The sequence below is a fragment of the Antechinus flavipes genome, chromosome 5 (genome assembly GCF_016432865.1).
Source record: "Antechinus flavipes isolate AdamAnt ecotype Samford, QLD, Australia chromosome 5, AdamAnt_v2, whole genome shotgun sequence".
Lineage (NCBI taxonomy): Eukaryota > Metazoa > Chordata > Mammalia > Dasyuromorphia > Dasyuridae > Antechinus > Antechinus flavipes.
The window spans coordinates 127,379,732-127,391,829 of NC_067402.1; positions in this window are offsets into that span (position 1 = coordinate 127,379,732).

The window sequence follows — 12,098 nt, forward strand, 5'->3', positions numbered from 1 at the left end:
TAGAAAGGGGAAAATAGACAAGAAATACTGTCTCCCTCATGAGAATGAAAAATCTTTCAAGTCAAGGATCCAGTTTTGGCCTTTAGTTTTATTCCTAGCACTTAACATAATGTTGAGTATATAATAAGCATTTTTTTGTTGACTGGTTGTCTGAGTGACATTTTCTGTTCATGCAAAAATAAGAGCAATTTATTGAATATTTAGGTTGAAGGAAGTTCATGAGTTGAGGATAAAAGATTTATAAACCTGGATATCTAGAGGGATGATGATAGCCTTAATAGTAATAAAAGGAACTTCTAAAGAGAGAAATATTTTTTTAAAGAAGGGAAGCATAAGTATAATTAATTTTATTTTGAACCTGTGAGTACATCCATACAGAAATATCCAATAGACAATTGCTCAGTAGGACTAGAGATCAGGGAGGGGAAAAAAACCACAAAACTCAGTATATAGATTTAGGAATATTATCATCAGAGAGGGAATTGTACTCTTGTGAGTTGATGAAATATTTGTATATAGAGAAAAAAGAGGTCCAGAATAGAGTCTTTGGAGATAGATGGATATGATATCAATGAGAAATAAGCAAAGGAAACTTTAAAGGAGAATTCAGAGAGACAGAAAGACTGGAAAAGCAATACAATGAAAACTAGAGAAAACAGATTATTCGGGATGATAGGGCAAGAAACATTTTCAAATACACAGAAAAATCAAGGATTAATAGGAAAACATGAGATTTGATTATCAAGAGATCATTGATCTTTTATATAAAGAAGTTTCAGTTGAAGTTGATATCAGAAGCAAAGTTGCAGGTAGGGAAGGAAAGTAAGTTAGCAGGGAATAGAAGATCTAGTAAAGCCACTCATTGAACAGACTAAAGTGGAAAGGGATCATGTCAATGATTGTGAGAAGAAGAAAGAATTCTCCTAACAAAGTCAGCCAGTTAGTCATAACTTAGATCAAGTTATGGATCCAGCAATCAATTAAGCCTTTCCTTGTAACAGGAGGGAAAAACAATCAATTAATTAGTTAAATAATAATTGAAAAATAATATTTAGCTAATTAAGTAAGTGTTTATTAAACATGTCAGGCATAATGTTAAAACACTGGGAATACAAATATCAAAAAAATCAAGTTATCTCTACTAGCAAGATTCTTATCCTACATACTTTTAGAGAAACAAATACAAATATAAAAATATATTAAATAAATGTATTGTAGTTAGGGAGGGAAGATACTAGCATTTGAGGGAATTAGGAAAGGCCTTATATAGAAGGTAGAGCAACGTCCAGGAAAAGAGCAGTTCTACAAGGTAAATTTAATGAAGGATGACATTCCAGATACAAAAAATAACCAGTACAAGGGGACAGAAAAGGGAGATGGCATGTTGTGTGTGAAGTATAAAGAGAAAATCAGGTTGTTTGGATTACAGAATATTAGGAGGGAAATTATATATAAGGAAGTTGGAAATGTAGCCTGGGAACAAAGTGTGAAGGTCTTTAAAGCTAACCAGATGAATTTATATTTAATCCTGGAGGCAAGAGACAGCCACTGAAATATATCAAGTAGAGGAGTGACATACTGAGAACTGTTCTTAAGGAAAATCAGTTTAGCATCTATGTAAAAGTTTGAGAAAAATAAAGAAACCCTTGAGACAGAAGACCATTTAGGAAATCATGTAATAAATAAGGCAAAAGGTAATGAGGACTGGACATAAGGTGGTATCTGTGTGATTAGAAATTTTAAAACTAGGTTCAAGAGATGTTGTGGAGGTAAAATGACAATATTTAGCAATTCATTATATAGATTAAGGAAGACTTTTTGAAGAAAACAATGTGCTATTGAGGTTGATAAATTTCAAGAAATGTAGTGCATTTGACAGAAATAGGGAAGTTCAGAAAGTCTTTATGGCTGGACAGAAAGATGATGAGTTTTCTTTTAGTTATGTTGTTTCAGATGTATCTGAAATTTGAAATTCCCATAGGGACTTAATTATGAGGTACTGAAGATTAGGAGTCAGATTAGGAGAGAGCTTAAAAAAAACTTTGTCATCTGTATGGAAATAATAAAAATAAATAAAATTTTATGAGATTGATGAAGTCATGGTAACAGTGCAATGAAAGGGCCCAAGACAGAGTCTCTGAAAACATCTACATTTTGGGAACATGATTTGGATGATTAGCCATCAAAGAAGACTGAGCAGGACAATTCCAAGAAGTTCATGAAGTTCCAGGACAGAGTAGTGTCACAAAATCCTATAAAGGAAAGATGTTATAAGAGGAGCACATGAGGGCAAGTAGGTGACCCAGTGGATAGAGTATTAGCCCTGGAATAAGGAAAACATAAGTTCAAAATCCAACTTACTACCTATGTATCCCTTGGCTAGTTTCTTAACCCCAATTGCCTCACACACACAAAAATGGAGCAGATTGTGAACAACAATGTCATATTAATAGAGAAGAGGTCAAAAGAGAAAGGGAAGACCTACCACACTGGAGAGAACAGTTTGAGTTGAATGATGAATGAAGAAACCACATCTTTTTTTTTGGTTTTTTCCTGAGGCAATTGGGGTTAAGTGACTTGCCCAGGGTTACATAGCCAGGAAGTGTTAAGTGTCTGAGGCCAGATTTGATCTCAGGTCCTCCTGACTTCAGGGTTAGTGCTCTATCCATTGTACCAACTAGCTGCTCCAACCACATTTTCTTTTGATATTTTAATCTAATTTATTATAGTAAGTGTACATATTGTTCTACCATTTGTATACATTTTCATAATACATATTTTTTCACTATTTAATTGAGGCAAAATGAAATCTATTATATATGACAGTAGTTAAAGTTAAATAGCTTAAAAATAATAGTAGTTACTAAATGAATGACCCTCCTATATATTTGACTATATAAACTCAATCATAAGAAAACAATTTTATATATAATGCTTTAATGAGTTTTGATAAACCATGAAATAAAGTAACACCTGGATTGTGTTGAATGAGTTCAGGATGTATATTAAGAAAAACAAATATTTCATAGTTATCATCTTATTCAACACAGATAAATTATCAAAATATATTATTTTCCTCACAGTCCAGCATAAGCCATTTTTTAAAACTATGAAAATCATAATAAGCTGAATACTCACAATTTCACTGATTATTTGTCAAGGTATTTTGACTTCTTTTCCAAATGTTTAAGATACAATTGTCACAGATTCTTATAGCAGATGGTTGTGCTTCATTTCAGAGCCAGTGGACTCCATCCATATAGTGCTAGTTTTCAAATGCCAGCAGTTGATATGAGAACAAAACTCAAATGTGCTTTTTGGAAGATAGAATTTCTTAGGAAAAAAAAAAACAGAGAAATATAAGGATTGTCGTTATTGTTACTCAGTCTATCATATTCAATTTATATGAATATTTCCTAAAATCAACATGGACCTCAAAACATTAATAAAAGCTGCCTTTAAAAAATTTTAATCTTATATGTAATTGTAAAAGAAGAACTAAATGATTTCTTTAGTAATCCTAATAGAATTTTTTAACCAAAAAAAAAAATGTAATTTAAAAATGGAAGTTAGAAATCTAAAGCAGTAAACATGTTAGAAAAACTGTTTTCCTGGACCTTTTGAAAGTATCAATGTAGCCTAAGGCATATGAGTTGTATCTACTCTACCACCAGTACCACCTCCAATCCCCTCCAAAAAGATTTTTAATTTGTGTTGCACATACGCTTGAAGGTTGTTACCATGGTTGTTCTGAAATCTCTAAGGAAATTCTGCATAATCATTTTGAAAGAAAAAAGCAGAACTGAATCCAGGAATCTGGATAGCAGGCCAAGCTTGAAAATATGCAAATCTTATGAAAGAGAACATACGATTGATCCACTTTGGGGAAGTGGGTATAAAGATTCATTTTATTTTCTATTGTCAGACTCTAATCCATTCATTTGATTTAAAAATTCTCAGCATAGACAATCACTTCCACCTATAGGTTGTGAAGTCCTAACTTAAAAGAAATAGTAATTAAGGAGACAATGTCATAAAGGATATTAAAAAGCAGAAAAGGTATGGATTCCAAGCCAATTCTAATGCTTGAAAACTGTAAGATCTTGAATACATTATGGTCCTTCGTTCCTTCATTTGAAAAAATAATGGAGTGGACCAGCTGGTCTCTGAGGTCCCTTCTAGATCTAGATTTTCACAATCTAATTGAGGCAAAATCCATCTTATATGATAGTAGTCTAAAGTTAAGTAATTTCCCTTCCATTAAATTAAAAATGAGTCATTGAAGAAATGGCACTCCTGTATCCTTGCCTGTACAAAATCAATAGTAATAAGTGAACAATCTCATATAATGGTAGCTTAATGAGACCCTATAAACTGTTAAGTAAAATTGCACCTGGATTATGCTGAAGGGTACATGTAACAAGAGAATGAATAAAAGGAATAAAGCATAAAGTTAAAATAGAAAAATCTCATGCTGACAACACACAAAAAAAATCCATTCTTAGATCTTAGGCACAGATTTGATATCTATTAGGAGACATACCTTTTATAACAGTCATAGGTTTTCTTTTTTTTAGGAGCTTTTGAAAGAATTAATCATTTCAAAGTTAAAGACTTATTATTTGACATATTCATTAACAGGAACTAATTATCCACATACTTACACAGATATATTATAGAAACAATTGATTTACTCTATAGATTATTGCTATAAAAGATAAAGTTATGGAATGTAGTCTGTAAGGCAATAATCTTTGTTATTTATTTACATAGTTACTTTGAAGAAAGGCTGCACAATAAAGCCAGCCTAGAGAACTACAAGACCTGTTTCCTTTGCAAGTCACTTTTCAGTATTCTAAACAACTCTCTAAGCCACAATAGAAAACGTGCCTACCTGCATTAGTTAGAGGGAGTTTGAGTTCCCTATACAACTAAAATCAAAGGTTCACTCCTTATCTTATATTTGAGAACAAATAAACAATCTGTTTATTTGCAGGATCCCCTAAAGTAGTTTAAACACACACAAGTAATCTCTACTTTGAATCTTTTTGAAATAAGCTATTTTCAAGATCAAGGTTCAACACACTAGGAGTTCATATTCCTATGGCTTAGTTATGATTTGGGTTTTTTTCTCTTCCTTTTGAAAAAGTGTAATCACTTTTGTTGTTTTGAGATATAACTGTGCTATTGCAATTTCATCTTCCTAGGAAAGGAAAAAAAGTGCTAATATATGTGACAGAAGCAGCAAAGAAACTGAATAAACAATAATTCCCGAGAGAAAATATATTTCAATAGTAAACTTTAACAGCATGATTTAAAAAAAAAGAAAAAGAATGAACTGAACCATTAAATTTATTTCATTACCAAAAAATCTTTCAGTCTGAACTGAAGCACCAGCCCTGATTGTCCTCATGGCACTCTACTCTTATCTGTGTAATTCAGTCTTCCTCACTGTCCAGAATCATAAATACACTTTGATTGCACACTTATGTTACAGGAGGGCAACTGGCTGGTTGACATCATGTATAAACTCTGTATCTGCTATAACTATTTGACTGTCAGAAATGACCAACAAATTTCAAATTGGGTATGGAGTGGGATAGGGAGATGATGCTAAATTTAGTTTCAAATATGTGTTCACATAAAATATGAAGTTATGGCAATTATTTTCACTGCCAAACCAGCACAGGTAGCAACACCTGCATATTTCAGGTGCCTCTGATGACATGGTGTATAACTCATGAACTTTGGTTTTAATCCAACTATAATGATTTTTGTTTGGGTTTTGTTTTCTTATTTTTTATTTTGTTCTGAGTAAAATTCCACAAACCTTTTCTTGCTAGCAGTAGTTAAGAGGGAGAAAAGAGACAGGAAGAAGAGGAGAGAGAGGACTAAATCTGTGCTTCATTAGTATAGGGAATTCACAGTGAAGATAATCCCTTTACCCATGTTTCAACATATATTTAGAAATTTTACTAGAGCACTCAGAAAATAAATGACTTGCTGAAGTTCACACATCTAGCAAGTGAAAGACAGGCACCTTGTTTTTTTTTTTTTTTTTTTTTTTTAATTCCAAAGATTATTTCTCTCTTCACTGTGCTATGGACATCTTTCTTTTCTGCAAATATTCAGCCTCAAAAGCAAATTCCTATTATTTCATAGCACTAAATCACTACTCTGATATGTATATATATGTATGTATGTATGTGTATAGATATACTCACATACACACATATACATATGTACATGTTTGGTTCCCAAATTTATCTGAAATGAATACTCAGTCTTTCATTATGTTATGATAATAAGTTCTAAAGTTTTATCAATTGAAGATTTATTGGATTTTATACATAAAATGATAACAGTAATGGTAAAGAAAGTGAAATTATTTTCCCATTTTCAAGTATCTGCTGATTTTAAAAGGCAGAAGAATAGATTACAAATGAGCTTCCTAAGAAAAAGCACTAAAACTAGACAGATTTTGAAATGAATTATATCAAATATTATATCAGATAAAGGATTAAGGTAAGGAAAGAAAGAGTAAATGGTAGATAAATTGAAATTCTCTGGTTTCCAAACTGGAGAACTAAATTTAGGTGATTATATTAGATAAAGTCAGAATCTCTATATTTCGGTCCAGGAAACAGAGTATCCATTAGAGTTGTCCTGAAAATAAAGCATATTGTCACATTTAAATCTCCCATCTCAGAACTACTCCATTGTGAGCTCTCTAAGTAATTTGATCTGTACCTGACTTTATGTAATTATATAATTATGAAAATTGCAAGAAAAATGTTATTATATTGTTTAAACCAGGTGCTCTGTAAATAGGAAACTGGATTATTCGAAGAAAGCCCCTGCTCTAAAGTGTACAGATCTAGAAGCAGTTGATATCCAGGTAAGCCTGCTGTCTCAAGTTTCTAGACAAAGGCTGAGTCTACTATATTAATTCCCCTCCCCCCCTTTTGAGATATGTCAAACTACCAAGGTCCTAATTTTAGCATGTACTGTTAATTTCTTAGTCTGACATTCTAGCACTCGACACACACACACACAACATTTTCAAATAAAGACTAGAAATTATGACATACTTTTATAGCTCCCCGCAAGGAACTAACTCCCTGGACAATCTATCTGGGCAATCCCATGGTATATAGTTGTTTTTCTTTATTGGCCACCATAGTAAGGGCTATTTCAGGCACTTTCCCTTTGACCAAAAGAGGGAAATATCAAACTATGTTGGAGATGCCTTACTACCCAGAGCTAAAGTCCAGCAAGAAGGCTATGTCCTGACCTTGGCATAACAATAATCCTTTGCACTCTGTATGACATCATCCTCTGGCAAAGTATATTGCTTTGACCAGTACCAAGTGTTCACTGAGGGATTTAGTTGCTCCTATTTCTCAGGGTTATCCATCACATGTTTACTGTAGTATTCTCTTTTTTCTATTCTAAAATATGATGGTTCTCTGGGAGCAGGTTTCTCAGGGGGCTTCTGGGAGCAGCCTTCATTTCAATTCAAATCAGTAATCACCTCAAATGCAGCCAGCTGTTAAAAAGTTCAAATCCTTTATTGTCTCTTTGAAAATAGCCTGGTTAGTTTTCTTAGAGGTCTATCTTACTCCTTGGTTCCAAGAGCTCCTGCAGCTTGTCCTTTGTCTCTTCCAGCTTTAGCCTCCAGCTCCCTCTGAATTTCCAGTTCTGAATCTTCTCCACTGACTCCTTGCTGAGGCTCTGAGAGCTTTTATATGCTCTTTTAGAGGTGTAAACTCAAAGATTGACTCCTCCTCCAAGAGAATGGGATTGTGGGAGGTATAATTTGTGAATCTTTCGGATTTGTGAACTCTCAAAGATGTTAAACTTACTTAAGTTTCTATCAATCCAATGAGTTAACACTTTGTAAGGATTCTAACAGTTTACAATCCATATTCCTTAAAACTCCACTCCTGTTTTCATCAGAGAATTATGTTTCTATATCATATAGAGCAATCATGATCTCCAAGACTTGATACAATGACTGTTTTCATAGGACTCAGGAACACCTATATTATGTCAAGAAATGCCAATCATCTGAACTGTCTCAAGACCTAGGAATGCTTATAAGCACTTCCTTCTCAGGAAGAGGGGTAAGGAAGGTCTTACTAGTTTGCAATGATTATTACCTCTACTTTGTGTCCCAACACACTCCCTCTAGTCTGTTCAGTTCAAGTCCAGCCATTCCTAGATTAGAGAATGGTATAATCTGAACAACATTCAGAATTCTGTCTTACAATGGAAACATTAAAATTCAATATGTGTTATGTATATTATCTAGCTATTTTCCAGCAGAATTAAAACTCTGTTTGGGAAGGGGCTATTTTGTTTTCTTTTTAATAGATTATATATAATATAATATAATATATATATATATATATATATAATAACTCTTTATTTTATTAAAGCTTTTTATTTACAAAACATATGGATGAGTAATTTTCCAACATTGACCCTTGCAAAAATTTCTGTTCCGAATTTTTCCCTCCCTTCCCCTCATCCTCTCCCCTAGATGACAGGTAGTCCAATACATATTAAATATGTTAAAATATATGTTAAATCCAATACACACACACACACACACACACACACACACACACAGTTATCTTGCTGCACAAGAAAAATCAGATCCAAAAGGAAAAAAAACACATGAGAAAAGAAACAAAATACAAGCAAACATCAACAGAAAGGGTGAAAATGCTATGTTGTGATCCACACTCAGTTCCCATAGTCTTCTCTCTGGGTATATATGGCTCTCTTTATCCCTGAACAATTGGAACTGCTTTGAATTGGAACAACAAAGTTGTTGAAGAGAGCCATGTACATCAGAATCAATCATCATATAGTCTTGTTGACATGTATAATGAATGATCTCTTGTTTCTGCTCATTTCACTTAGCATCAGTTCATGTAAGTTTCACCAGACCTCTCTGAAATCATCCCATTGATCATTTCTTATAATCAATAATATTCCATAACATTCACATACCATAATTTAGTTAACCACTCCAAGTAATGGGTTTCAGATTCCAGTTTCTTGCCACTACAAAGAGGGCTGCCACAAACATTTTTGTACACAGAGGTCTCTTTGGGATATAAGCCCAGTAGAAACACTGCTGGTCAAACGTATGCACAGTCTGATAAATTTTTGAGCATAGTTCCAAATTGCTCTCCAGAATGGTTGGATCTGTTCACAGTGTTCTATTGTTCCCATATCCCCTCCAACAATCATCACTATCTTTTCCAGAAAAATTTGGAATAATAGTGAGTTGTCTCACTATTGTTATTCTCTTGTATGAAATTATTGTGTCTATGATTTGCAGTTTCACCCATTCATTCTTTAGGATGAGATTATTTATCTTTTCCATCATTATCATATCTTTTTCATCTTAACTAATCTGACAGGTGTGTACTGGTATCTCAGAGTTGTCTTAATTTGCATTTCTCTGATTAATAGTGATTTGCAGCAGTTTTTCATATGACTAGAAATAGTTTCAACTACTTCATCTGAAATTTTTCTGTTCATATCCTTTGATCATTTGTAAATTGAAGATCAGTTTGAATTCTTATAAATTTGAGTCAATTCTTTATATATTTTGGAAATGAGGCCTTTGTCAGAACCTTTGAATGTAAAAATATTTTCCCAGTTATTGCTTCCTTTATAATCTTGTCTACATTAGTTTTGTTTGTACAAAAATTTTTAACTTAATATAATCAAAATTATCTATTTTCTGATCAATAATGATTTCTAGTTCTTTGGTCACAAATTCCTTCCTCCTCCACAGATTTGAGAAGTAAAATATCTTACGTTCTAATTTGTTTATAATATCATTCTTTATGTCTAGTTCATGAATCCATTTCAACCTTATCTTGTATATAGTGTTAGGTGTGGGTTAATGCCTATTTCTGCCATACTAGTTTCTGATTTTCCCAACACTTTTTGTTAAATAATGAATTCTCATCCCAAAAGCTGGAGTCTTTGATCTGTCAAATACTAGAGTACTATAGTCATTTTGTCTTGTGACTATTTTGTCTTGTGAACCTATCCTATTCCACTCATAAACTTCTCTATTAGACAGTACCAAATAATTTTGTTGATCACTGGTACAGTGAGGCTACCTTCATATGTTTTTTTTTTTCATTAATTCCCTTGAAATTCTTGACCTTTGGTTTTTCCAGATGAATTTTTTGGTTATTTTTTTCTAGGTCAGTAAAATAATTTCTTGGAAGTTTAATTGCTATAGCACTAAGTAAATAGATTAGTTTAGGTAGTATTGTTATCTTTATTATAATATTTGCTGGACCTCTTCAAGAGTACTTGATACTTTTCCAATTGTTTAAATCTGACTTTATTTGTGTGGGAAGTGTTTGATAGTTTTGCTCATATAGCTCCTTACTTTCTGTTGGCAGATTCCCAAATATTTTATACTATCAACAATTATTTTAAATGGAATTTCTCTTTGATTCTCTTGCTGTTGGTTTGTTAGAGATGTATAAAAGTGCTGATGATTTATGGGGATTTATTTTATATCCTGCATCTTTATTAAAGTTGTAAATTATTTCTAATGGTTTTTTTAGTTGATTCTCTAGGGCTCTCTAAGTATACCATCATATCATCTGCATAAATGATATGGAATCATCTTTTAATCTCTTTTTCTTCTCTTATTGCCAAAACTAGCATTTCTAATACAATATTGAATACTAATGGTGATAGTGGTCAACCTTGTTTCACTTCTGATCTTATTGGGAATGGTTCCAGTTTATCCTCATTACATGTGATGCTTGCTGATGGCTTTAAATTTTTGCTACTGTTTTAAGGAAAAGTCAATTTATTCCTGTACTTTCTAGTGTTTTTAATAGGAATTGGTGGTGGATTTTATCAAATGCTTTTTTTGTATCTATTGAAATAATCATATGGCTTTTGTTAATTTGGTTATTGATATAGTCAATTATGCTAATAATTTTACTAATATTGAACCAGCTCTGCATTCCTGGTATAAATCCTACTTGTTCATGGTATATTATCCTGGGGATGATTTTCTGTAATCTCTTTGCTAAGATTTTGCATCAATATTCATCAGGGAGATTGGTCTATAATTTTCTTTCTCTGTTTTTGTCCTATTTGTTTAAGTTCAGTACCATGTCTGTGTCATAAAAAGAATTTGGTAGGAGTCCTTCATTCCCTATTTTTTCAAATAGTTTATATAGTATTGGAGTTAATTGTTCTTTAAATGTTTGGTAGAATTCACATCTAAATCCATGTGGTTCTGGGGATTTTTTCTTAAGGACTTGATTAATAACTTGTTCTATATATTTTTCTAAAATTGGACTATTTAAGTAATTTATTTCCTCTTCTACTATCTGGGCAATCTATATTTTTTTAGCTATTCCTCCATTTCACTTAGGTTATTAAATTTATTGGCATAAAGTTAGGCAAAATAACTATTAATTATTGTTCTGATTTCCTCTTTATTGGTGGAAAGTTCTCCCTTTTAATTTTTGAGAATATCAAGTTGATTTTCTGCTTTCCTTTTTCTAAGCAAATTAACTTAAGGTTTATCTATTTTTTCATAATACCAACTTTAAATTTTATTTATTAATTCAATAGTTTTTTTTTTAACTTTCAATTTTTACTTTTAATTTTATTAATCTCTCCTTTTATTTTTAAAATTTCAAGTTTGGCATTTGACTGGGGGTTTTAATTTGTCCTTTTCCTAGCTTTTTTAATTGCAAGTCTAATTCATTGATCTTCTCTTTTTCTGTTTTATGCCAGTAAGAATCTAGTTGTAAAATTTCCCCTTATTATTGCTTTGGCTGCATCCCACCAATTTTGGTATGTTGTCTCACTGTTGTTATTCTCTTGGATGAAATTATTTTTTCTATGATATGCAGTTTTGCCCATTCATTCTTTAGGATTTAGTTTTCAATTACTTTTTGGTCTATTTTTCCCTGGTCTTTTATTGAATATAATTTTTATTTCATCGTGATCTGAAAAAAATGCATTTGTTATTTCTGCCTTTCTACATTTGGTCTTGAGGTTTTTATGTTCCCATATGAGATCAATTT